Source organism: Pinus tabuliformis, chromosome 6 (genome assembly GCF_031772625.1).
Source record: "Pinus tabuliformis cultivar Carrire ecotype Pingquan chromosome 6, CPIR1, whole genome shotgun sequence".
NCBI lineage: Eukaryota > Viridiplantae > Streptophyta > Pinopsida > Pinales > Pinaceae > Pinus > Pinus tabuliformis.
In genome coordinates, this window is record NC_142292.1 from 1,443,145,912 (window position 1) to 1,443,152,981 (window position 7,070).

The window sequence follows — 7,070 nt, forward strand, 5'->3', positions numbered from 1 at the left end:
CCTTCCCATTGTTTGCTTTCTGTCTTCTTGCCTCTGGCCTTTCCTTGCTGCTTGTCTTTGCAGCAGGTCGGTTTCTGCTAACAGGGGATCGCTCTCGGGTGCTCTTGTTGTTAGAATTGCGCTTCCCTCCTTTCACCCTCAGGCCTGTTCTTTGATCTTGAAGCGGATTCTCGTTGTGCTGTCTCATCTCCACGCCATTGTTTCCTGTTTTGTTGAGCTTCCCTTCCGTGGCCTCATCATGGTCCGCCATCGCATGAGAAGCCGCTATGGGGGAAGCCGTGGTGGCCGTGGGCGTTCGTAGTCTGTTCGCTCTGTTGATCCTCCCCCGCCTCCTGCTACTCTGCCCTCTTCTCTGGCGAATTCGCCTCCTCTCAGTCCTTCCCGAAGGCCGATCCCGCACAATGCTTTTCAGACTACTCATTTCAAGTTTCAGAGCAATTTAAACAGGCCTGTTATCACGGCCAATATTACTATTATCTTTTCTGAAGAAGAGGCTCCGCCTCAAACTACTATGCGCTTTCAGGCTGAGCTTCCTCAGGGTGGTCACAGAGTGGAGGGCAGCCAGGGCAGTGAGCAGAATTTGGCAGATGAAGGCCAGGAGGAAGGGCGTGGTGAGCAGCATGACGAGGGTGGTGCTCCTAGCGACACTCAGCCACCAGGTGGCAGCTCTCATGGCGCCTATGTCTCGATGGTCAGTGCAGGCAATTCCAACGACACCCATCCCTCGTCGGTTCTTCCAGGCGGCAGTGATGCGGGTAACATGGCAAGAAATGATGAAATGTGGTATGGCAACGCATGCCCGGTTGTGGAGGAGCCTCCGAATGAGAACGTGGTAATATGATGCCTCCTGGGCCCTTTCGAGCCTTCCCTGTTTTCTTTCTGATGGTTCGTATGGTTAAGTTCATGCGGTTTTGGGTTTGCAGCTCTGGTTCTGCCTCTGTAGCTTGGCAGTTTCGTTCTTCTTCCTGGTGGGGCGACAGTCTATAGCTCTTTTGCGGTTTTGGCCAGCGTCTCTGTCTCTTATTTTTGGTCTCGACAACTTCATAGGGGGTTATCCCATCTCCTCATCATGATCTTTTTGTTAAATTCTGGTTCCTATGTCTGGTTCCTTGCTTACTGTAACTGGTTTTCCCTTACTTGGGACAGTTTTGAGGCGTTGAAAGCTCTCAGATGCTCTTGCCTGAGGCTTCAACCTCCTTGTAACATTATTTTGATTTTCAATTAATAGAATTAGTCTTTACAGAGAAAAAAAAACATGCAGTTAATAATCAACACACAACTCTTCAACTAATTAGCATAGAATTTCCCGAAAACACGAGTAGAGACAACTTAACTGTAACAACGATATTCCTTACTTGCGATTATGAAGTTGAACGCTAGTTGAATCCCACTAATCGCAACAAATTTTTGGGGACGACTCTCCACCCAACCGCAGGCTTAGCTGCACATAATCTTTCTACAACTAGCCATCCCTGAGCCCTCAATTAATGTACTACTACCACATAATCCTTTGTCTCACGACACTTTTCTCCCAAGAGAGTGGATGGAGGAATAGATGAACCCCATCCTCCTCATTGTCCATTAAATAGACCAAAAAATGGAAGGGATTTGCATGCACACATTCCATGTGCCAACATGCAACTTTTATTTCTTTATTTTAAGTTTTACTTAATTGAATATTTCTCTTAATTTAACTCTTTCTTATTTTATTCCTTTTTACTTTTTGTTAACTTTACTTATTTTTACTATTTTTATTTATATATATATATTTATTTAGAACTCCAGTTTATTATTTACTATTTTATTTATTTATTATTATTATATTCTCTTCATTATTTATTATTTAATTACTATATATATATATATATATATATATAGAGAGAGAGAGAGAGAGAGAGAGATTATTTTCTTTATTGTTTATTATTTATTCACTTATATATTAATATTATTTTATTTATTTGTTATTATTATTAGGGGATATTACATACTCCCCCTCTTTAAGGAACTTCATCCCGAAGTTAAGTTGAAACATTTAACATTTTATTTTATTTAGTTATTTATTACTTCACATTTGCCCCACACCCTCTGTTGAACTAGTATAAACAACAGATATCGAAAGTTTCCACAACACTCAGGAAAACCCAAGGAATCTCTGTCCTTTTTCCCACTTTCGAAACAAGGCATGAGCCTCATTGGTCTATACCATAGCCCAACGCTAGCCCCAAGGCTCATGCTTGGCTCAAACCTCATCTGCCCCAATGCAAACACCCGACTTAGTACTCCACGTAGTAGTACTCCAAGCATCTCGAAAGGCTAGCCCACTCCCTCCACACTCACTAAGGTGCACAACCCGAGACATTGATGTCCTTACACCTCCACCAGAGTTCAGTATCCCAATCCACTATCAGACACTTGACCTCCTCAAGATGGTCCCATAGCCTCTCAAGAGCTATCCATCGAGAGATATATAAGACAAAGGAACCAATGGCATGTTAGTGTTGATTGAGTATGTCCCCAGCCCATTTGGTGTTACATATTCTCCCTCGCAGGTATATGCTCCCACGAGATCATCAAATATCCGAACCTCTTGGCCCCTTTGTGGATTTCTTGTCAGTTACCACATCTCAACATGTAACCAATGTATTAGTTATAACATCATAGTATCATAGAAAATAATCCATATGCCAAGTCTTGCATGTCATCATCAGAATATAGCATCATCGTTAATCACAATATTTTGAATAATAACGAACGACATGCTCATGCATGTGATTACCACGTAAAATAACCTCATAAGTTATAACATCAACATATCAACATCAAAGATATATCATGACATCACATAATAAACTAAGCACATGTTAATATAACCTCATATCACAACATCATATCAATCATAAGCATACAACATCATTATCGTATCAAAATAAATAAATAAAAACCACATGTGCATCGTATTCCTCTCATCAAAACTATGTCCAATTACAATGTACCATCATATCATGAAACATCATCACGACATTATACTTCAAATCATAACAAAGATAAATTTAACTCATAAATTATGGTTAACCCTTTCAAATCATATTCTATAGATATACTTTTATTAAAAACCATTTATTAAAAATATCAAGATTATTTAAATTACTAATAATTAACTTGATCTATACATATTTTCACCATTCTTAACTTTTTATAATTTTTTAATTAAATAATTCCAAACTATTTATAATTTTATTAAAATTTTATAAATAATAATAATAAAATAAATGTTTTCAATATTTTAACTACCACCATTCATATTTATGTTTATAGCTTAGTTAATTTTATTACAAATTTTACTCTCACTCTCGTATCTATAACATTACCATTTTCACTTACAATGTTTATATTACCCATCTTTTGTGTAATGTAAATCCAATTTTACCTTCATATTAGGTTATAAATAAATAATTAATAAATACGCAGGTAATGCGTAACTGTAAAGTCAATTAACTCTCTTATTGGAATAAAGTTTTTCATAACGATAAAGTTAATTTTGGTTGAAACAAGGTTTATTTTTCAATTATCTTTTCCCAATTATTTTAAAAAACAATTTTTTGTATGTGGTTTTATGATAAATTATACTTGTTGGTTCCAAACTGTTGGTCAAAAATTTCTCTTATATAATTTTTATCAAAAAACTTTACTTAATTTATTATGGATCACAGAAAAACAACTTATCTTATCTTATTTTTATTAACGACATAAAATTAACTAAATAACAACACTTAATTTTATTTTTTTAATTCTATTCTCATACTATAATAAAAATAATTATTTTAAACTAATCAAATAAATAACAATATTAAATCACAAATAGTGAATTTTTTAAACGAATCTTGTGAATTCTAATTATGAGTCCAAAAACATCTATGAATGAACGAAGAGTTTAATTAAAAATAAATAAATAAAATAATAGTGGTTAGAGGAGGCTACCCAAAAACTTCAGAACAAGGAGTTGGTGTTGGCACTATATTCTCGTTGTATAATGAAGAAACACACCAACTTACCTAACCTAGGCAAAGGATATCGAGTTTGAAAATCAGTAAACTAGCATTTGCACCAGATGTTGCAAAGGAAAAGCCGTAAGATATAAATTGAGGAACAATCACGACATGGGAATGGGAAAATCTAAATAAGATGCAAAGATGGTTAACGTTTTTTGTGTTTCCTCATACGGTTGATGTTGGCAATTTTTTTGACATGATGAATCTATTGCTAATAAAGCAAACATTAAAGACCAAATGAGATACATGACGCTAGAGATTTCGTATGCAAACATCAGAGCTCAAGAAATACATCAATTAACCAAAGGATATTCCAAAAACACCCTAAAGAGATGCATCAATTAACCAGAGGATATCAACTGTTTTTCCAAAAACACTCCCAAACTTATAATAGTAAAAGATCAGAATAACTAGACACCGCTGTTTAATAATTAAAACTTAGAATAATTAGAAAAACACCATTTCTTTTCAATTCAACTCCAGATTATTAAGTTTTTATTTCAATACAAACACTAAGGTCTGCAAAAAAAAAAAAAACAAAAATTAAAACATCAATTTAGAGGCTCATGAAAAATGTAAGTAAGTTAAACACCTTTATTCATTAAATCTTCGATATTGTGTAGAGAATCTGGATTCTGTCATATTACATATATGTAACAATGAAAGAAAATATGATTATTTTTATACCGAGTCATTAAGAATCTAGGCAGATTCACCAACTTAGTTTATATATACAAAGGAAACAAGCTATGAGTGGCTCCACAGTGCATGGGAAATATAAAATGAAGCGCCCCTCTAATATCCTGTAGATTAAAAATAAACCTACATGATGGTAGATATAACATAACCAGCTACGCTGGCACCTTTGCATATGAGTTAGTACTACATAGAAGGAAGATAAAAGATGAAAATTGCTTGCAGAGGCCTCCAAGTGGATAAAACTAGGTGGACTGGACAATTTGAACCCAATTTTGAAAGGCAAATGAAGCCACAAACAGGGAACTTCAACTTACCAAAGTAATACTATGTCCATAAACCCTTATAGCCATGATCAGCCCCCCACAATCTCTTGCTTGATGTATGATTCAACAAAGAAAAAGTCGTCCTTGAGCTTCTATTAATATAGACAATAAGTTAGAAACCATATAAAATTTAGAAGAAATAATTTGTTTTTTCATATGTTTTCGCCCATAAATTGTTTTCACCTAAGCCATTTCAAAAGTTCAAAAAAATTAGGATATCAAACTACTCTTTTGCAACTTCTTCTCATCTAGTACATTAAGAAAGAATAACTCCACTTATTCATTAATCAAATGGATGCCCTTTTTAGATTGAAAATAGGACTAATAGGACTAATATCTATAAATAAAATGATCAAAATTGTTAAAAAAATAAGTCTAGATTCATGTTAATATGTTCTGTGCTGGTTATGCTTTCATGTTCTCTGTGCTCAACAAATTCCTGATTAAGGTTGCTCTATGCTTATGCAAACAATAGTAGTTGGAAACTTAGTATCTATATATCGTAATCAACATATTTCAAAGTTCAAACTACATTTCATGAAGCAGGTGTTGGTTGTGAGGAAGGATTTTGGAGCAGTTGTTGCATATTATTTAGATCTGTGTCATCCAGATCGAGTGAAAGGAATTGTAACATTGGGTATACCTTACTTGAAACCCAGAGGACTGGATAAATGCGACTCAGCTCCTAAAGGCATCTATTTTAGACATTGGCAGGTACGTTTTCTCCCCTCTCTATGCTTAAAATATGCATTGAACAAGGAAATTTGTATCATAATCCAGGTTCTTCTTTAAATAATGGTAGTAACCCTCATGGAATTTTCTGAATGTCTCCTTTGGATTCATTATTATAGGAACCCGGGAGAGGCTTGGCAGATCTTGGGCGTTTTGATGTAAAAACAGTGGTAAGGAATATATATACTCTTTTCTCTAGTAGTGAACATCCCATGGCAGAAGATGGTAAGGAGGTAATGGATCTCTATGATCCTTCCAAACCATTTCCACCATGGTTCGCTAAGGATGATCTTTAGATGTATTCAAGCATGTATGAGAAATATGGTTTTGTGTTCCCTATGCAAGTCCCATAACTCTGCAGCAAAAGGTAAACCTCGGTTTTCCCTTTGCTTTCATTTCATTATAAATCACCATGAACTTATAGGGACTCAAGTTTGATCTTCGTTTTGAACATTTAATTTACAGGGATCCTCGAAGATTGACCCTTTTCAATGAACGCACTGTTCAAGCTCCTTCCCTTGTGATCATGGGTACCAAGGATTATTTTCTGAAATTTCCGAGAGTGGAGTATTATGTCAACAGTGAGATGCTAAACTCTGTTGTGCCCAATCTAGAGATCATATTTTTTGCAGAAGGATGCCATTTTGTCCAGAAACAGTTTCGAGAGGAAGTGAATAAACTTCTCCTTGGCTTTCTGAATCAGCACCTGTGAGTGGATATCAATGAAAGAAGAATTTGAAAGGCACATAGTATTAATATTAGAACCTTGTTTTTCCCTTTGCTTTCATTTCATTATAAATCACCATAAACTTACAGATACTTAAGTTTGATCTTCATTTTGAACATTTAATTTACTAGGATCCTGGGAGATTGACCCTTTTCAATGAACGCACTATTCAAGCTCCTTTCCTTGTGATCATGGGTACCAAGGATTATTTTTTGAAATTTTCAGGAGTGGAGTAGTATGTCAACAACGAGATGCTAAAGTCTGTTGTGCCCAATCTAGAGATCATTTTTTTTCCAAAAGGAAGCCATTTTGTCCAAGAACAGTTTCGAGAGGAAGTGAATAAACTTCTCCTTGGCTTTCTGGATCAGCACCTATGAATGGATATCATTCAACGCAGAACATGTAAGGCACAAAGTATTAATATTAGAACATTGATATTAGAACCTTGGTTTTTCATTTGCTTTCATTTCATTATAAACCATCATAAACTTACAGATACTCAAGTTTGATCTTCGTTTTGAACATTTAATTTAGAGGGAT

At 35.3% G+C, this 7,070-nt stretch overlaps 1 pseudogene; it reads left to right on the forward strand.

Annotated features, from left to right (window-relative positions):
• The first annotated feature begins 511 nt into the window (after positions 1–511).
• LOC149264035 (epoxide hydrolase 2-like) lies at positions 512–6,515 on the forward strand (annotated as a pseudogene).
• Positions 6,516–7,070: the final 555 nt, after the last annotated feature.